This window comes from Siphateles boraxobius, unplaced genomic scaffold (assembly GCF_051911475.1).
Source record: "Siphateles boraxobius isolate OS27281-9 unplaced genomic scaffold, OSU_SipBor_1 22, whole genome shotgun sequence".
NCBI classification, from domain to species: Eukaryota; Metazoa; Chordata; class Actinopteri; order Cypriniformes; family Leuciscidae; genus Siphateles; species Siphateles boraxobius.
The window spans coordinates 4,668,279-4,690,477 of NW_027508833.1; the positions used below are offsets into that span (position 1 = coordinate 4,668,279).

A 22,199-nucleotide genomic window follows, 5' to 3' on the forward strand; every position below is an offset into this window, starting at 1 on the left:
TTTCTTCAAAAGTGTGTTTAACTGTTTAGAAGCAGATCTCCTAGAAGTGATAAATGCCTCACTTCTCTCTGGGAGTTTTCCAAACTCCCTGAAAACTGCAATTGTCAAGCCCCTCCTGAAAAAAGAGCAATCTGGATAAGACCATACTAAACAACTATAGACCAATCTCAAATCTTCCTTTCATAGGCAAGATCATTGAAAAAGTTGTTTTCAATCAGCTGATCAAATTCTTAAGCTTGAATGGATACTTTGACAATTTTCAATCTGGTTTCCGATCGCATCACAGCTCAGAGACAGCGCTCATAAAGATAATAAACGATATTCACTGATACAGGCAAATTATCAGTGCTGGTACTACTCGACCTCAGTGCTGCATTTGACACTGTCGATCACGACATTCTTCTTGACAGGCTGGAAAACTAGGCCGGGCTTTCCGGGATAGTCCTAAAATGGTTCAGGTCATACTTAGTAGGGAGAGGTTATTATGTGAGTATTGGAGATCACAAGTCTGAGTGGGCATCCATGACATGCGGAGTCCCTCAAGGCTCAATTGTGCCACTCCTATTCAACCTGTACATGCTCCCAATGAGCAAAACAATGAGAAAGAATCAAATTGCTTACTATGCAGACGACACACAGCTCTACTTATCACCTAATGATTACAGCGCAATTGACTCCCTGTGACAATGCATTGATGAAGTAAACAATTGGATGTGCCAAAGCTTTCTTCAGTTAAACAAAGACAAAACTGAAGTCATTGCGTTTGGAAACAAAGATGAAGTTCACAAGGTGAACATATACCTTCAGTCTAGGGGGCAAAAAACTAAAAATCAAGTCAGGAATCTTGGTGTGTCTCTAGAGTCAGACCTTAGTTTCAGTAGTCATGTCAAAGCAATAACTAAATCAGCATACTATCATCTCAAAAATATTGCAAGAATTAGACGCTTGTTTACAAACAATACTTAGTTCTTGCTTTCATCACCAGCAGGGTGGATTATTGTAATGGACTCCTCACTGGCCTTCCCAAAAAGACCATAAGACAGTTGCAGCTCATACAGAACGCTGCTGCCAGGATTCTGAGCAGAACTAGAAAATATGAACATATCACACCAGTTCTCAGGTCTTTACACTGGCTCCCAGTTACATTTAGGATTGATTTTAAAATATTATTACTGTTATATAAATCACTAAATGGCCTAGGACCTCAATACATTGCAGATATGCTCACTGAATATAAACCCAACAGATCACTCAGATCATTAGGATCACAATCGCTAGAAATACCAAGGGTACATACATATGAACAGATTAAAAAAATGAAATATCAGAGCCACTGATTTTTTATTATTATCATGAAATAAATGCTGATGGTTATTTTTACTCAAATATTAGTGAAAGTCCTTTGCACTTAAAAGAAAAAGTTATATGAACTCAATAACTGATCAAATTAAGCAGAACCGAATGAGTTGCAGCAGATTTCTTTTTTTCCAGCATACTCTGCTTCTGACTGTTTAAGGAGGGTAAATTCAGATTTCTTTTGTCTTTGGTAAAGATGGTCCAGACTTTCCCAGGCTGTGTGATTTCTTCACACTTCATTGCTCACAGAGTAGTGTGTAAAAGTTGAGAGTGCTTGCAAGTGTGTGTGTGCGTGGACAGGTTCATTTGCTCGGTGAAGAATCATGCTTAGGGTAGATGAAAGACTTCATGTCTTCACTTTAGCAGGTCAACTTCACTCATCCGTGAAGAGACCCCTTTTCTCTTGAACTAAATTGCCCTTTAAGTTACATTCTCACTTTCCCATCTCTTAGTGTTTTTCTCTCTGATGCTTCTTTCAGACAGTGAGCTTTAGATTTATAAAATGTCAAAAGTGCGACTCACCATATATATCAAAGTGAGTGGGGTTTATCAGTAATGCATAACTTAAATTCATTCATCTAGAAAATGACAACAATTTAGACAACTTTATAGCTCAAATAATAACGGATTACTGAATTTTACTATACTGAATAATAACAAAAATTTACGTTTAAACTGTCTGTTGGTTTACTTATATTATAACTGTTTTAGTATAGACACATTTATTATTTTCTTTGGTAAACAATGCCAAAACGCTGTTTATAGAACTTGCATTAAACTCAGAACATTCCATTTAGGTCACAGTGTCACATGTTCACCTTTCACAGAGTGTATGTTTGTTGGATTGTATGTTGTTGCACTATAGTACAACCACAATAGACACTTTTCCACCATCAGGTCGACTGGAAACCAGGCCGTTATCGTTCCAGGCCAGTTGGCACGATTGCAGTTTCTTTTTCCACTGTTATGCTACGAAATCAGGATTATAATACGTTAACCTCAGTGATGCAATAGTTGCCGATAGAGTGATATTGTAGGGTAAACACTAGAGTAAGCATGATATGGACGATGATGACATCATATAAATGGTAAAAGTTCAGACTAGCTACAAAGGACATTTATTGACATAATATTATCTAGTAGTATTGACATATACCATTCAGAAGTCAACTTGCATTCAATACTTTTATGCAAGCCCTAGTGAAAAAAACCTATACCAAAATTCATTTAAAATACATTTATTTCATACTAAGTATAGTACAATGCATTTAATGACATATCGCTTGGGACTTACTGATATAACTATTATAATTAAACTTTATTTAGAGTACTTCTTTATTACACAACGCACATTTCTTAATTTTAAGCCAAAAATGTGTTTAATATGCCTATTAGTAAGGATAGTATTATTTCTGTATAATATCAGTCTTTAAATGCAGGATATTTAAAGTGTACCTAAAGTAAACTTGCAATAAATGCATTATAGCAAAATCAAATATACTTAAATTTATCTTTAGTTGGACCTCAGGACTATTTGATTTCTGGATAAATACAAAAGTAGTTGTTCCAATTTAGCAGACCTTAAATATACCAATTTCGTGTACCAAAAATACAATGGCAAGGTATTTATATGTAGTACATAAATATGTAAATATATTTGTAGCATACTTGTGTTTCAAATACATTTAGTATATTTATTTTTCTCTAGGGAGGACACATTAAGCTAACACTTTTTCGATGTTCCACTTTAGATATTCTACTAACTATAACTCTGCAACTATAGTTATTAGAAGGATTTTTGAAGGATCATGTGACACTGAAGACTGGAGTAATGATGCTGAAAATTCAGATTTGCAATCACAAGAATAAATTACATTTGAAATTGTAATACTATTTCACAATCTTACAATTTTACTGTATTTTGACTTAACAAATGCAGTCTTGATGAGAATGAGACGTCTTTCACAAACTTTGCACCTCGCTGACAAAAAAAGAAGTGTAGAAAAATGCAAAGAAAACCAATAAAATATCACTAAAGGCAGTTAACCATGCTGAAAAATGCACAGTGGATACATTTTGTATAAACCATGCAGAACCATCCAAATTGAAACTGGAATCGCATTTATTTTTTAGACCGATGGTGGAAATGCGCTTTATGTCTCTACAGAATTTTGAAAAATAAAGCAAAATCAAATTACAAGAGTTATCAAAATGAAAAAATGAACACAAAACACAAACTATACCTTAGGAAGACTTCACTAATCACAGAACAAGCTTTGTGGACCTTTCACCTTGAAGCTCAGCAACTGTGTTGAACAAGCCCCTCTCAGTCAAACACAATTTCCCCCATGAAAATGTCTCTACATTCGTTTCGCAGAGTAAACAGCATGGAACCAGAAGACTTCAGAAAGGGCAACATCAGGCTCTTGTTTGTTCCGGAAAACAAAAGGGCCTTTTGCCGCTATCAAACTGCCATTAGATACGGGGAATTGAGCGTGTGGCTCTCTCAGTGCTCCAAACGCTGGGGTGATAACACTCAGCAAAGGCAGGCCAGTCTGCTAATTGCACACCGAATATTTATAGACCAGACAATTAGCTACTGCCTTTTATATGCAAACAAACAGCAGCGGCAAGGCAACAGAGCGAAGGAAGGATGGACGCGAGGAAGTAATTAAGATGCTGAAAACAGGACACGGACATGCTGTCTGTTGTACAGTGATTTGTGGCAAACAAACACAATAATTAGCCTGTCATTGTGGGATAATGAAATTGCTGGTGTCTTTCGCTCTCTGCCAAGTGCCATCCGGCACAAGGACGTTTTACTCAGAGTCCTCAGCCATATGGCGAGGAGAGGGAGTGTGTGGTTTTTGTCTCTGAGAGTTCAAAGGTGACAATGTGTGGCGTGGCTCTCAGGAGAGGTGAGAGCGACTGCTCGGATGAGGTGTTTTTCATGCCACCGCAGGAACGGAAATAGTTTTTGAGTGTCTGTGTGTTGGCGACGTGCATGTTGACTGAATTGTCCTCTGAAAAATACGGTCACACGCCTCCACTCCTACTTTGTTTAACCACACTAGGAACAAGCAGTTGGTATCAAATACTGTATGACACATGCACAGAATCATACTTTTTTTGCTTAAGGAAATTTATCAAGAATAATTATTTATAATTATATAAAAACAAACCAGTGGTCTAAAACAGACTCTAGATTAAGGCAATCTTTAAAAAAAAGTCATGAGCAATTTGTTTAAAGTTATGGTTAATTAATGTGTTAGTATTTGCTAAACATTATTTTGCATTAACTTGATAAAACATTAGTATAATTTAATATAACTGTTTTCTATTTTAATATATTTTAAAATGTAATTTATTCCTGTGATACCATCTGAATTTTCAGCATCATTCCTCCAGTCTTCAGTGTCACATGATCTTACAAAAATCATTATAATATGCTGATTTGGTGTTCAAGAAACATTTCTTATTATTATCAACGTTGACAACAGTTTAATATTTTTGTGGAAATCTCAGGAATAGAAAGTTCAAAAGAACAGCATTTATTTGAAATCTTTTTTTTTTTGTTAAAATGTAAAAGTCTATACTGTCAATGCATGCAAAAGAGTGTCAGTGAGTGTTTATAAGCATTTTTTAGGTATGATAACAGTAGATCATATTTAGACTTACCGATAATATAGCATTTAATTGATGTGCATCACAGGTACATGTACTGGCTATTTATTAAATTCTTCAAGTTTTACAACTTCAAATGTTGCTCATCCAATCAGCCTGATTTATTGGTTTTATAATGCTATTTGTTTGCATGATAACGCTGTGCCTCCATAACGGGCATATAGGGAAAATTTCTTCAGAAGTCTTCAGACCCTGTAACTGCTCATTCAGACAGGGGTGTTCAGTCTCATTGAGTTTTTCTGACATCTCATTTTCTAGCATTCCATATCAGCTTTGTAGAATTCCTTTCATATTCACTGCATTGTGCTAAAAGACAGAGGCTCACTGCATTGCAAGACGAAGAGGAATGAAAAGGGGGACGTGTCACTGTTTGGGGGAGAAAGAAACGTTCTCTTATCAGCATGTATTTGGGTGTGTGTAAGTGCTTCCTTATCAGCCAGTATGTACTGCATGAAGGTGTATGAGACTGGGGCCACAGGTTCAGCAAACCTCCGGTTCTACTGGGCAGGATCATTCTGAGAGAGCTGATTTGATATTTGGCTCTGATAGGGCCCATAAGAGTGCCTTTGTTCCGCACCATTGTTACAGGGCTTAAGCTCAAACCCTCTTCATCTTCCTGACTGGCTGGGTTAATAACACTGATAAAGCATCACTTTGATAGAATCATCTCTTTTTTCCTGCACATTCACTCGCCTGTCTGTCTCTCTGTGTGTCTGTCACGAATACTGTCATCTCTTACCTTATTCATCCTCTTGCCTCGTCCTCTGTTTTCCTCTCCTTCTTTCTCCACAGCTAATACCTGTCAGTCAAGAGAGAAGAACCTAATGAGGGTGTTTATGTGGTGGTTATTTAGAGGATGCTTTTTCCAACAACAGCTGCATCAAACCAGGTTTCATGTGTGATTGTACTTGTTTGTGAAACAGACTCTAGGCAAATAAGGGTTTATAATACTCTTGGGAGATGATAGTGACATTTGCAAAGGGGACAGCTGAGGGAGTATCATGGAAAATACTTAAAATTGGTTTTTAAATTCTAAAAAAAAACTATAAGTATCTTTGTAACTATATGTCAACTAACCCTCATTAGAGTATTAGTACTCTCATGGTTTGGTTTAGTAAATAAGTTGACATGTAGTTGCAAAGTTGCTTGTAGAATGTCTGTTGGGGAGCATCAAAATAAAGTGTAAGTGGATATAAAGCACAGAATCTACTAATACCCTAATGACTGGCAGTTGACATGTAGTGGCAAAGTTACTGATAGCCAGTAGCATGTCTAAATTGGACTATCGAAATAAAGTGTTACCAAAATGTGTACTTTTGTCAAACAAGTATAGATTTTAATACCTTTACATTTTAAAATCTATTTTGAAATAACATTTCACCAAAAAATCTATTTTCTAAATGCATGTTATAGATCTTATTATGAACGATTAATCTGTGCATATATGTCACCTTGTAATGCTTAATAAAAATTTAATATCTGCACCTTTCTGTGAAAACAACAGACTTCTCTGTGGTGACGTACACAGGACTTCCATTTTTTAGTCCACTAGGTAGGTGATTTGTTCCAGAAAAGTTTTTGTTATGCTGGTTGAAAGTCTCTTCACAGCCAAAGGCAATCATAAAGTTAAGTGGTCTGAACGCAACGATACGATGTCCTACCTGCCTATCAACGTATGCATTTCCATACTCACGCGCACAGACATCACACGTCATCAGCGCGTTTCATAATATGCCGAGTTAGACAGACGTCAGTCACCAAGCACCACAAACAGCCGCCACCTTTTAAAGTTCCTCCTGAACTAAAACAACAAGATTATACGGTGTTCACACCATAACTACTATGATCTAGAAGAGATGGAAACACGTTATGATATACTCTGAACAGTTCATGACTGGAATTTATGAGTTTCAATGTTAACACTATCAACGGCGAAATGAATCTTCAGCAGTCGGATGGTACAGGTCAGTGTTCTTTAAGTTGTTTTTGTTCATTATTATTGTAATGTAATATGCTTTGAGACATGAGGTAGTTTAACGCCGTCTCTCATGACGCTTGTTTGCTCCCAGCTTTACCGTTCATGTGTTTTGAAGGAGGCGTGGTTTTGGAGATGCTCTGAAGGGAGGGAGGGATCTTATGCTTTCAAAGCTAGTTCGCTATTGCTAGCCATTCCGGAAATTGCCTATCCTCCCTTTAAACTTGTGCTCATCTGCCTCCATTTTTGAGGGCAATGCCCACATTTCAAGATCCTATCAACAACCAATAAAGCCAAGCCCTAATTTTTTTCTTTTTCAACAAATTCTGTCAAACAAAAGATCTGTCACTACTTCCATTTCATTGTGACTTTAAAGTACACCTTTTACACCAAAATGATTGTTGTACCAGATCAGGTGCTCAACTGTGGCAATTGCCGAATCTCTTTCAGAACCAGCTGACAACAATGACACTATGAGAAATGCCTTCATGAGAAAAGAACAATATCCCATTCGCCATAACAGTACTGGTCAATCAGGATCAGATTTTTCCTCATCTTAGGTAGAGACATTGGGAACGGTTCCAGATTGGGCTCTGGCACTATCAGTTGCCACCTCTTAATGGAAAAGGGTGTGTGTGAGTTGGCTGTGGATTGGCTGTTGAGTAATGATGCATGACTAAAGTTCACTCAGTACTCAACATACAAACTCAGTATGTAACTCAGTACTCAAAGGGACATTAACGTACACACGTACACACGGTTAACCTCACGGTTATGGTTGCCCATTCATTTGATTTCATATCCTCTCTCTGTGTCGCTCTTTCTCTCACCCTCTCCCTTTCCCTCTTTTCTAATCTCTGCAGGTATTTCTCTCCTCTGCATTATTAGAATGCAGCCAATGCTCTCTATTGATGCATGTCAGAGCTCATTCTTTCATCTCCAACATTTAATTTACCATCCTGTTGTGTGGCTAATCCCGTGTCGTGCCATTTCCTCCACTCCTCAGATTGCTCTCTCAAAGCCCCTTCTTTTGGCCAGATAAAGGGGAAGGTAATCGCCATTGTCAGCCACAGATACACCACCGTGGCCCTCCCCTCGCTGGTCCCCCCCCACTCAGGCCCAAATGAAAGGGGCTGCGCTGGCCTTCCGCCTCACTAATCACCGGCCTGCCTCTCGGTAAGAGTGGAACCAGCGGCTGTGCACTTTCATCATGAGAGCAAGAGAGTTAGTAAGGAAGAAAGGGAAAATCGAAAGAGAAAAAGAGAGAGAGAGAGAGAGAGACAGAGAGAGAGAGAGAGAGAGAGAGAGCAGTCTTTACAAAAAAAATTAATGTGTACCAAGGTCTAATATTAACTTTTGGCCACACCTTCCAACATGAGGTGAATTTTTTTTATTTTTTTTTTTTTTACAGATGTTGACAGCAATATATATATCATGTGTCACTTTCAACTTCATATACGGTTGCTCCAAAATGTATTTGTCACAGTTAAAAATGCTTGACTTTACTATATAACTCGAAGAAAATTATATAAATATATATAGAGAAAATGCACCTATGCATAAAAGCAAAATATTTTTATATACTTTAGATACTTTAGATACAAATTGTTTTATAGGATAATGTTCAAAATTTGTATTTGAACAGTTAAAGGGATAGTTCACCCAAAAATAAAAATTCTGTCATTATTTACTCACCCTCATGTTGTTCCAAACCCGTAAGCCTTTCATTCATCTTCGGAACACAAATTAAGATCTTTTTGATTAAATCTGAGAGCTTTCTGTCCGTCCATTGACAGCTACGCAACTACCACTTTGGCGCTTCAAAAAGTTCATAAAGAGATCATAAAACTAATTCAAATGAATATAGCAGTTTAGTCCTTAATTTCTGAAGAGATTTGACCACTTTATATGATAAACCAATTTAATTTAGTCTTTTATTCACATGTAAACATTGATCAGCGGACATAAACAGAAGCTCAACCGAACGTGCCCAACATGAGAATGAACCTCATTGTTCTCGCACATCAAGCGAACATGCTTGAATTGATGTGTGAGTTGATGAATGTTTATATGTGAATAAAAGCCTAAATTCAATCTGTTCATCATATAAAGCGATCGTGTCTCTTCAGAAAACTTGGACTAAACCGCTCAATTCATTTGGATTAGTTTTACGATCTCTTTATAAACTTTTTGAAGCGTTAAAGTGGTAGCTGCGTAGACTGTCAATGGAGGGACAGAAATCTCTCAGATTTCATCAAAAAGATCTTAATTTGTGTTCCGAAGATGAATGAAAGTCTAACAGGTTTGGAACGACATGAGGTAATCGGGTGAACTATCCCTTTAAAAAAAGTATATAGATACCTTTAGTTTAAACTGTCAAATTTTAGTGAAACATGATTATAGTTAATGTGATGAATGTGATTCCTCTGCTAGGACACCTGTGTAAAATCATATATCTACTAAAAATCCCATTGATAATTGCTGGTGAACAGCATTTTATTGTATTTCACAATTGATTTTGGGACTCCACTTTATTTTACATTTATCGTAAGAGTCAAATTTTTTTGCGACGACGACTCGGCCCTCTAAAAATTCAATTGCCTCTTGAGTTGAAATGGATCTAAAAACATCTGTTAACCCGAGCACATGAGTGGAAGAGGAAGGGCGCGCTAAAGGCAGGGCTCTTCGCTTGTGTCGGACACTAAAACCAATCACCTCTTCCGACATGTCTCATTACAGTGTCTGCCTGAGAGTGGGAAATCCTCTTTGACTCAAGTTAAGGGGCTGCTTAATATACAAAGCAAATTAATGGACAACATAGGCTGATGCTGCACTGGTACTCAGGGATGTTGGAGGGGGGTGATGGTGGTGGGGGAGATGATTGCCTGTGATGTGGCCCTAGCTTAAGGTTGTAATCCCTGGCCAACAGATTCTCTCTGTCTCTCTTCACCCACACGGAGGCCCTCGGCCAAGGATCACTCCGAGCTTAATTAGAGAGAGAGAGAGGGAGCGAGAGACATTGAAAGGGAGGGAGGAAAGCAAGAGAGAAATCAAATGGAGGTGTAGCTAATTAAGATCATAGCTAGGGCTGAAATGCTCTAAATTGCAGCGCTGCAGGAGATGAGTCCCTTGGGAAAGGGATAGGATAGGAGGGAGGATCAAGCGAGACTGGGAATATTCTTTTCCCATATAGTCCGAGATATGGGCCTGGGTCAGGGATTAGGTTCTGACTGGGAGTCAGCGGGTCGAGAGGATGGCATTACTTGATCGTTTGGTTATCTTGCCGTAATAAAGAGCCGCTGGTTGGATTACGTCAGTTTTCTTCATGTGTTTTTCATTGATATAGTTATTACTTGATATCACAAAGATGAGAAATGGACAAGGTTAAAGCCTTGCAGGCGGCACGTGTAGATAGGAAAATCACAAAAACGACACCGAATCAGAGGGAAAGGTGAGAGTCAACATCTTTTGATGGACAGAAATGACTTATTATGAGATGCAAGTCCCATTTTTTTGGACCAATTATTATGTAAAAATTCCCTCTATGGTAATAATTGCAATAATAAATCTACTATTTAAAGCGAGTGAAGAGTATAAGTGGCGTGAAGGCCAAGTATGGTAACACAAATTTGGAATTTGTCCTCTGCATTTAGCCCATCCAAGTTAGTGAGAGCTCATTAGGAGTAGTGAGTAGTGAACACACACACCACACACACCACACACACACACACACACACACACACACACACACACACACACACACACACACACACACACACACACACACACACACACACACACACACACACACACACACACACACACACACAAACCATAGAGTGATTGTACCAGTGGGCAGCCATTCACTGCGGTGCTCGGGAACGATTGGTGGTTAGGTGCCTTGCTCAAGGACACTTCAATCATTTCTTGCCGGTATTGAGAATCGAACCTGCAACCTTCGGGTTACAAATCTGAATCTCTAAATATTAAGCCACGACTGAACTAAGAGGAGAACTTTCTCTTCATGTTGGTTTCTCCCAGGTTTATTTTTCTCCACTGTCACCTGAGTTTGGGTTTCTTTCCACTGTTGACTTTGGCTTGCTTAGATGGGTTTAAAAGACTCTTAATATTCAGTAATACTATCAGTTTTACAGCACTGACACTACCGCATGAGAACAAAATGTGAACTTGAGCTGAATAACGACACTGTTGCCTTCTGCAGAGTGACTTATGCTGAATTGAACTGGTTTCATAACTGATGAACTTTACACAGATATCAAACTGAACTGAATCAACACTGAATTGAGCTGAACAATCACACTATTGTCCTTTTTCGAGCTCATATTCGAATCTGTATCATTGCATCATTTTTATTTTCCTGTTTATTACTGCGAAGCTGCTTTGAAACAATCTGTATTGTATAGACATATATAAATGTAATATAAAGGTGACTTAACGACTGCCAAATTAGGATAATTAATCAGCTCCGACAACAGTTTTTGGGTAATCTTTAGTGGTTAGTACACAGAGATGGGCAACTTTGGTCCAGCAGAGTTTAACTCCAACAATAATAAAAACTCTCCAGTCTTAAGCTTTCTAATCTTGAAGACATTGATTAGCTTGTTCAGGTGTGATTGATTAGATTTAGAGGTAAACTCTATGACAGTGTTGACCAAAGCTGCCCATCCCTGATCTAAGCCTAATGTACTCAATACACCGACACAGACAGTAATGTTTGTACATACCTAACATGTTCTGGTGTTACTGTGACTGTAATGAACCTTAGTACTCAAAGGGGTTATGAAGTTACCTTCAAATGTACGTAAACATGTTGACAGTTTAACTAACTTTTACTTGCTCAGCAAGATTTTCTCCAAACTGTTTCTCTGCCATGACAATACTTGACAAAGAAAAAATGACCATTGAAGAGGACCGTTAACACTAATGCCTGCTATAGCGCCCCTTGTGGCAATTCTGAGAATGCAGCATATTGCCTTCTGGCTGTAATATTTAAGAATAAAGCAATGCATGGAATTAAATATCTAGAAAGAGCTACCTTGTGTAGCTAGAAGCACAGGCATTCATTAATTTGCGTAGAGTTTCAGGCCTAACAAATAGTGTTTATGAGGGTGATTTAATGCTGGCTTCATGCGATATCCGAAATTTCCACTTAAACAATTCCGTATTTACGATAATTCCGATAAGTTTAAGTTCAAGTTCAAATCCAGTCTACATCATGTCCTAATTATTCCACATTATTCTCTGTTGGGTCCTAAAAATCAGTCCATAATATAGTGCACAAATGTCCAACATATACAATTTGAAAGCTTGAACTTAGTTTTTAATATTTCTGAAAGAAGTGTCTTATACTCAACAAATCTACATTTATCAGTAATATTGTGAATTATTATTACAATTTTAAACAACTGTTTTTTTATCTTAGTATATAATTTATTCCTGTGATGGTAAAGCTGAATTTTCAGCAACATTACGCTGTGTCATATCCTTCATAAATCATTCTGATATGCTGATTTGCTGCTCAAGAAACATTTCTTATTATTATCAATGTAAGAAAAAGTTTTACTGCTTAATATCTTTTATTATTTGAATGATTATTAAAAACAACAGAATTTATTTGAAATATAAATCATTTGTAACATTATAAATGTCTTCACTGTCACATTTGATCAATTTAATGCGTCCTTGCTGAATAAAAGTATAAATTTCTTAAAAAATAAATCATATAAATGAACCCAAATATTAGTATACAAGATAAATTTCACAGATGGTACTCAGTGGTCCTGTGGTTCCATGCAAAAATATCAATTTTTGCCCATTACATTTACACATTATAACATTTTGTGGCCCATACACATTTTCAATGATACATTCACAGGTAAAAAGTGATAATGTTAATAATAATATTCCCTATAATGCCACACAGTATAAGGTTTATGCAACTAAGCTGCTGTTGACACACTGAGTGTGTGAGAGGTGAAAGAGCCCGGGGCTATGACAGCCATGTGTGTGTGAGTGTGTGTGTTTCTCTGATGGGTTTTCCTCAGGCAGTGTTGATCCTGACTCCCCCGCTATGTCATTACTTAATTGGCTCCTTTGACTAGACACATGTACAATTTTGATTGTTATATCCCCTCTGGAATTTCTAAACCCAGAATTTTAGGCCTTTTAGGATGTTACATTTAGATGCCATGTTTTAGGGATATCCTTTAACAGACGTCAGCATTTTTTGGGTTAAAAAGAAAAAAAGGGAAAGAAAAAAGGAGAAGTCAGAGATGTGGCCTTGAAAAAAGCATTCATGCTCTGAAACACTGAGTTGTGGTGCTCATTCTGGAGAAATGAGTTTGAATCGGAGTCATGTCAGTACTTGATCTTGTTCTCCATCCCACCATTTATGCAAACTCAATGCAAATAATAAACTATAAAAAATAAAAGCAAAATGTGAAAATGCAAAATCTAACATTTAAAATAATACAAAAGCAAATAAGGCCAAAAAATATCTGTAACACTTTACAATAAGGTTTCATTTCTTAACATTAGTTAATTTATTAACTAACATGAACAGTCAAAATCATGTTGGTTTAACTTAAAGTTACCAGGTCGCCTTAACATTTTTTTGTTTATACAATGAAGATGATTGGTTTAATATATAGACACTATAGTTCACATTAATAATCTAAGTTGATTGGACAAAAGATTAACAAAGAACAATTTTTTTTTTTACATATAGCAATACATTTGTTATCCTTTGTTAATAACAATACATCTGTTCATTGTTTGTTCATGCTACTTCACAGTGCATTAACTAATTAATTTTAATAATGTATTCGTAAATGTTGAAACTTTAACATAAAGATTAATAAATGCTGTAGAAGTGCAGTTTATCATGTGAACCAAATGAACCCTTATTGTAAAGTGCTTCCAAAATAACCACCTCCAAAAAAACTATTTAGTATTTTTATACATTATAATAACAAATTATAATTATAACATGAGTCTATAAAATAATACGACGTTCTCTTTATAAGAGGCAGAATATTAGATAACATGCTTGTATTTAAAGAAGAATGCATGCTGCACTCTTATATGCTAAACTACGTTCGCGTCGCATAGTGACTGGAATATTAAACACTCTCGCTTAATAAAGAAGATATCTGTTACTTCGAGGGTCAACGCCGTCTCATTTTTTGGGTAAAGATCATTTAGTCAGTTAAACATAGTCAGAAATTTTTCTTCCCTGCTCAATTTCTTTCTCTTCAGAAACTTGACATTTGCTTGTGAAGGATTTTTTATATTGGGGAACCCCTCCTCTGCCAGTTGATAAAAAGCGAAGTATCCGAATGTAGCAGGAGAGCTATTATAGTACAGCCCCCCCCCAAACCCCCCCCCCCCCCCGCTCCCTCCCCCCAGCACCTCTCACCTTTAAATCTGTCTTTTCATATTCCTCTCAAAGCCCCTTGTCTGGGAGAAAAAGACACACTAAACAGGATCTCTGGGCAAACAAGTGACGAGGTACAGAGAGGGCGAGAGTGGAGGGTGGGAGCTATAGCAGACATTGTTAAAGGATTCTTAGACCAAGAAGTAAAAAAGTGAAGTAATAACTGCTCTTTTTTGTGCCGTACATATATTTAGTGTTATTTTTTGGTGTTAGTGAAGAAAACAATCCGTCTGCACAATCAAGCAATGAAACTAGCGAAGACTCTTGTGAGCAATGACTTACAAGTGAAACAAAAGGCAATGTTTTTAATATAAAGTGGTCCCAAAAAAAGTCAAACTTTAAAACCAATGGATTTCATTGCATTAATAATATTTTTAAAAATGTGTCATTTGCAACCAAATGATGATAGATGATATTTTTACCTACTTGTGAGTACATGCTTTTTATCACATTAACTATGAACATGATCTACTAATGTTTGAGAACCAGGAAGTTTCCAACCAAACGCACAGTATACCACCTTATTTATTTCTCTTGACCATAGATGACACAAAATCTCATCTCAACACTTTTGTTGAATGGCTATGCTATTTTTTCTGAAAATCAACATTTGTGAGATTTAGTCAGCCGAAACAGTTAATTGATCTAATTTTGTGTCTCTGGAAAATAGTGATCTATGACAATGTATTATATATTAAGTTTTTGTGTCAGTTTGTTAATGAGGGATTTGTAAACACATTCATGTTTAAGTTATAGTTTTTATTTTGAAGTAAAAAGATAAAATTAGATCCTTGGGGTAAATGTATATTATTTGGGGAATGCTGTTACTAGTGTTTATTCATTTTAATAATTATAATTAATGGAGTCATTATTCAGTATTTCCATGAATTAGATGTACATTTCAGACATCTTCGCTTTCATTAAAGCCGGTTTAATTTGCATTCATAGTGTTGCTATTATGACATATCTTCAATTAAAATATGGGGTAATAATGTAAATATTCATATGCCTGTATATAAGCCATAGAATAATTTTACCTTTCAGTAAAGCCTCTTTTTATTCAGATTTTTCTGTCATTGGTTATACAATTAGTGAACTAAATTTAAAATTATCAATTTTCAATAGAATAGTTGATTTAGTGATTAATTTGCATTTACATTAATGATACTTTAAATGAATGATATAAAAAGTCATTTATACATTCTGTAAAAGTTGATCCAGGGGATTTATCCAAGTTTATCCAGGGGTTATCCCAGTAGTGGGGTAAGATGGCCTCTTTGCATAATTTCACATTTTGTGCTACAGCATCTAAATTAGCAAGTGTTTCTATTTATTTCCTATAATAACACATTGACTGATGCATCATAATACTGCACATTCTAAATGTATATATAAATATGTTACAATTTAAAAGTAAACGGACAATTTCCTTGGGGTGGGGGTGGTGGGACGGGGGGGGGGGGGGGGGGGGGGGGGGGTTGGCTAGGGGGTTGTTGGGGGGGCATCTTTCCCCATGATGACTATATATACAAAAAATTGGAAAAACTTCTATTTCTGAAATGTTTTGCTCGAAAAGTTTGTTTGTACTATTTGACACGTAACGCATAAAATCCCGAAAAAATTTCCTTGAGTAGATAATACATTTAAAATGAGTGCCAATTATAAACAAATGATAGAGAAGAATTTTTTTATTTGTCATTACTTTTATATTTCAAATGACATCAATGCATTTTTACGTTTGCCTGACAAATATTTGTTGGGGCCGCTGTATATTTAATTGAATTATAGTTATTTTCCCCTGTAAGTCGTCTTTTGGGTCTAGGGAAATCTAGATAATAAATAAGGTGGTGTACGCACATCCAAAAAAACTTTAAAACTAGGGTAATCTAAGGCAAAATATTTGCATTACCTCTAAGTGCTACAATTAATAATTTTGAAAAATGAAACCTGGAAAAGAGGGAAAAAAAACAGCAGTGTTACTAAATGTAAACGTTAAACAAGCATGCGGGTGAACAATGCAGTGTCACATAGGACTGCATTTGATGTATTTCAATTTGGAGATTAACAGCAACTTGCGACCAACAGGCAAAATGGCGAGACAAATGAAATGGGTAATGAGGCTACATGAGGCAATCCAGCAGACTGGCCCGGCAGCCATAGCTGTGACTATGCCGTTTAAAGAAACAGTCAAACGGTAATCACGCAGCCGTGAATCATAAGCCTTAGGTAAGCTATGTAATGCTGGTAAGACGGTGAGCTGTGTTTTATTGGTGCAGAAAGAAATCCCTCACACCATTCAGAGAAAGAATCACAACAGTAATACCATTAACTTGCACCAGGGATCTCCAAATGCCATTTAATTGCCAATAGCAGGCCTATTGTTTGGTGCGGGTAAACACAGACTTGGCAAGAGGGGGGTTCAAGTTGAAGGAGTGTCAGACTCTGGGCGTCTGGCGACCAGTGGCCCCTTCTCCCAGTCCCTGAACACACACACACACACACACACACACACACACACACACACACACACACACACACACACACACACACACACACACACACACACACACACACACACACACACACACACACACACACACACACACACACACACACACACACACTAGCATAGCCCCCTCATCTCCACCTAAGCTCCAGAGTAACTAGCTTAACTAAAGTCTTCAGAGACGGTAAATTGGGGCAAAGTCTTCTCTTCCTCTTCTTAATACCAGATTTGTTCGACAATGTGATTTGAGGCTTGTCTATTCAAGGCCTTTTTGGGTTCTGAGCAAAGGGCTTGAGGCTCAAGGCCATTTTACCCCACTCACATTATAGGCCCATTTTCATTCGTGTGTACATGTGGATTTGTGCGTCTGTGGGCTTGTTTTATGGAGGTGTTATGTTTATAATTCTGATTACGGTGGAGTTTTTATTTTGCTGTGCATTGCAAATGCGAAGCAGCACTGCAGCAGGTGGCCGTAATGTTGTTATTTAGCTAAGTTGTCTCAGTTTTTCTTTTATGAATTTCTCTTTTATGCCCAACAATGGTTTCAGCGAAAGTGGTGAATGTTTATGCCTTTCTGTTTATGCGGTAAATACGTGTCTTTAGGGTTTTGTTCACTGTTCTCTGACAGGCTTGTTCTAAGAGAGCCGTGATTGGCTGCGAGCGCCGTGCGGTATGTGTGTGTGCTGTGGCTCACAGGAAACTCTATTGTCCACAACTAGAGCCTGGCCAATGAACAGCCATCAGCAGTCCTCACCGCTGATTGAGTTTGACAGCGCTTCAGGAGGAGGCAAGCAAAACGTTTTTTGGCCTTTCATTTGAAAATAAAAAGATTTTTTTTTCTATTTTTTTAGAGGCCTCTTTTCTTACCTCACTCACCCCTCCTTTCCCAGCACCCTCTGTTCTTCTGTTGTGACCAGGAGGTTAAATGATGGAGAGTGGGACTTGGAGAAAGTGGAGAAAGGACACACCATCAACCCTATAAAGAAATTCAAAATAGTCCAAATCATTAACGGTCGTTGTAGTTCAAGCTCTATTCTTGTTTGCGTTGTTGTCATGTAATTTCCAGTCAGGTACAGCTGATTGTCGATTATTTATTATATGCTTTTTCTTAGAACTCAAACCCTGCTGAAAAGACCCGTAGAGCTGGTCACCAGCATGTGTTGTGTTTTGGATGCTGGTCCCTTAACATGCGATGCTGGTGTGATCACTGGGCTTCTTATCTAACTTAACCAGCAAGGCTACTTTGGACAGCCAGCATCACCAGTAAGTGTTGAAGTGTGAACAAGGAACATTCATTGCAATGCTGGTCCACCATTTAGACCAGCATCAAAACTAACAATTACAAATCAACCTCTATCAGCATAAACATGCATGCTGGTTAAATCTTTCAGTAGGGAACGTAGTCGAAGAAAGACTGAGCAGTTATAATTCATTCTTACTTTACTGTATATGCAAGATTCGCCATACTATCGTCATCAAAGACATGTGTTATGAAGGAAGAAAACCATTTCATTTATTTTACAATATCTTAATTTCCATCAATGTAGTAAACAAATTGTAAACAGAAAACATGCACTAAAATACAGGAAAAAAGACATTAAAAATGTAAATTGGAATCCAATTGAAAAAGCTACAGAAAATGAATTGTTAAAGAAGGGGGGGGGGGGGGGTCTTGCTTTAAAAAACATTTTCAATTTCAGTATACACAATAAAGAACAGTTGATGAGAACATGTCTGAATCACACTTGTGTTGACTATAACACACTGAGAATGAAACCCTCAGCGCTGTGTGATTTACTTCCAGTTCCAATATGATTCAGGCAGGCGAGGTCCCTAGTGCCCCACGCTCCTTATTTAATGCAAATGACTGTCATTTAGAATCCAGTGCATTTCTCGTGGCAACACATTGCCTAATCAATGTGAAGAGCCGTGTAAAAAAAAAACATTGGATCTTTGTAATAGTTGTTTTTGACCGAGTCAAGTGTGGCTGCTAGAAGTAATCTTAACCTGAGATTCAATTATGAGTGCCTGGCTAAGCAAAAGCAGAAGCAGAAGCAGAAGGAAGTCTTGATCGAAACGGAGGTCTGTGTGTGTCTGAGTGTGTGTGTGTGGATACTGAAATACAAAAGGCAACACTTTTGCAAGGCAAATACAAACTCACATCATCCATCTGGGCTCCACAGCTGAGTGTCAGAACATGTGCACTGAACACTAGGCCATGGCTCAGATGATAAAACAAAATGGTTAACCATGTTGAAGTGTAATTATACATTTAAGTATTAAGTAATAATACACTATATGTTCTCAGTATAGGGTTAGGATTAGGTTGTGGTTTAGTGTTAGTTGCATGTTATTATGTACAATTTATAGAAATTACTTAGTAACTACATGTAACGTGTTACAAGGACACTGTAAAATACAATGTTACCAAAAACATCTTTTAAAAAATATAAATGGACAATTTTTATGTAATATTACATTATTTATTATAAATGAATTATGAACATTGATAATTGTTAGATTATCCATGCATCATTTTCTTAATTCATGTGCCCTCGTAATGTTTCATCAAAATAACTTCCCTCCCTCTTGCAGCGACATCTCTTCTATTTTCTGATGATGCATTTATTGGCGTGAGGGCGGGACAGTATGTCCCTCACATGAGATCACATAATAGAAAACCACAACCATCCAATCGATTCTCAACGTACAAAATCTAATTTTGTTTTCCTGTTTGTGAAGCCGTTTCACTCGGATATGTTACAATAGAGAAGAAAAGATTATTGCAACTTCCGTGTCATGCCGACTTTAATAATGTTTCTAATGCTTGGGATTAAAAAAAACTGTTTTTAGGAACTGGTGTTACTGCCACTGAATTGCTGTATTTTTATTCTTATCAATAGTTAAATATTGATTTGCTATGTTTCCTTTTCTGCAGTGGCGACACAAAAAGAAGTCGCCTGCTGGCATCAGGACTCTGGTGACAATTCAGTCAGGTGGTGTCAGATGGCCTTGATCGTGCATGGGTTACGAAAGAGGCATGTGGCAAATTTTAGCTCAAAATCTCATTGTCACCTTTTTAATAACAAGCTCCCTGTCTGTTTTCCAAATGTAGTGTTTGGGGAAAACAAAATAGCCCGGAAAGGGAGGGTGATTGCGGAACATCCATGACACCATTCTAACACGCTCCGGAAATTCATATTTATTGTGTTAGCTAGCTGCTAGGCATGGTTAAGCATAGATCATTCAGACCCATTAGGGAATCATTACATCCATGGCCTTCGTTATATGCGCAGATTTGTCAATCTAAAAAATTCTGCATAATGCATAGTGTCAATTAGGATCATCAGCAATGCAACAAATGAGTACAGTTCTAATTTCAGCATATCAGAAGAGGTTCAAACCCTTGAGACAAAATGACTTTGAGCTGATCTTTTTTAAGAAGAGAGAGAGGAGAGGAGATGGGTTGCAATAGAGGAGAGATTGGTGAAAGGACAGCATGAACTGAATAAACATGCTATGAAGTGGATCTTCCTGTCTTTCCCAAGGACATTCAGAGTCTCTCTCACTATCTCTCTCCACTTCTTTCTCTTTTTCTCATTCTTCCTAAAATACGACAGTGAGCTAATGACAGCAACATAAATCCAAAAAAGGCAATTTAGCTTCTTCTTATAAAACTTCTTTGAAAATAAAGGAATTTTAATTATGGTCCACAATGGAAAAGAAGAAAAAAAAGAAGGGGGAGGAGAGAAGAGAGAGAGAAAACACTCACGCACAGTAAACAAAGCTGAAACAATTATCTTCTGGTGACCAGTGTGTGTTTTTAGAACACTCATTTAATCTTTTATTTACTGCGGAGAGAGGAAGAGTGAGTGAGGGAGGGAGAAAACATGCATGTTTGAGAGTGGGAGTGAGAGAGAGAGGAACTGAGAGATAGGAGGGGAGGGGTGAGAGAGAGGCTAGGGTGAAAAGAACAAGATAACGTGCAAACATTTTGCATATCCTCGCCCTAATAAGTAAAATATGCATTTTTATGAGGCAAATCATTCAGCTTTTATTGTGTGTGAAAGGTTGTCATCTGTTGTTGAAGGCCGACATTCACCACCCCCAGCAAAACAACTGTGGTAACCACTCATCAGTGCATGTTAATGGTTTGACATTGAATAACTGCAATGGCCTTGGAAATAACATGGTGCAAAGGGATCCCAAAGTCAATCAGTTTGGTGCCGCAATTGGACCGAATAGTTGAAATGGTCAAAAAATGGTAAAAAAAAATGTGACACATTAAGTGAACGCTGAAGTTGTTTTTAGGTGCTTTCACACTTGGTTGGATTGTTTGATCTGAACCAGAGTTCCCCCATTTCCTCTGCTGGATTCGGTTCATACCTGGATTTCTTGGGTCAACCCCATTGTATCTTGCGTCATAAAAGCCTCAGCTGTTTGTCCCTGTAGCTAGTTTATGCCGATGCTGGAAAAGCCAGAAAAAAATGGATAGTGTTTCTTGCCACACGTTTGTACTTTTTTAATATATTTTTTTTTTCAAAGTATCAACACAGAAAATCAATTGTGTCTGTTTGCCGGAAATACGCAACAAAGGTTCCAAACATAGCGGAGGCCAGGGTTCAAAGTGAACATTCTGGAAAGGTCCGGTTGGTAAATGCCTTCAATCTACCATTGGTCCGTGGTGATTACCTTCTTTGATGTGGAAATCCTCTCCGGTTAATTTCTTCTGTTAAGTCCATTGAGGTAAGATGTTTTTTTATTTTGTTATTGAGGGGAAAGCGCACATATTTACATATTTATCTAAACTCCACTCCCAGCAGTAGGGCTGGGTATCGAGTTCGTTACTTTTAGGCACCAACCGAATTGCCTCGATACCATCGGGTATCAAAAAATGTCTCGTCGTTCGGTACCAAATTTCGATACCTAAGGGGTTAATCTCGTCAATGTCAATGAGCCAATGAATGGTAAATGGACTGCATTTTATATAGGCTAGCGCTTTTAACAGACCCATGGCCACCAAAGCGCTTTACATATTGCCTCACATTCACCTTCCGGTTTGTAGACGACCTACATGAACCGCTGAGCCACTGCCGCCCCATGCTGCAATAAACATGCAGCATGATTGGCTGTAGCGAGGTATCAAGGAAAAACACTAGTTTACGCTGGAGTCATGGCTCACACGTGAAGCTGTAGTGTGTAACCCCGTCTGTGGCACATCC

General features: G+C 37.6%; 1 protein-coding gene across 2 annotated transcripts in view; it reads right to left on the reverse strand.

The window, feature by feature from the left end:
- otx2b (orthodenticle homeobox 2b) overlaps positions 1–17,924 on the reverse strand; it is a 58,730-nt gene extending 40,806 nt beyond the window's left edge. Inside the window, exons 1-2 of one of the 2 annotated variants that reach the window (XM_077238428.1) lie at positions 17,845–17,924; positions 5,780–5,839 (exon numbers count right to left, since the gene is read on the reverse strand). The gene's annotated coding sequence lies outside the window, so the exon portion shown is untranslated. Of the gene's footprint in view, positions 1–5,779; positions 5,840–6,701; positions 6,820–17,844 lie in introns of those variants that run through there. The other variant, XM_077238429.1, reaches the window with a different exon arrangement.
- Between the last annotated feature and the right edge of the window lie 4,275 nt (positions 17,925–22,199).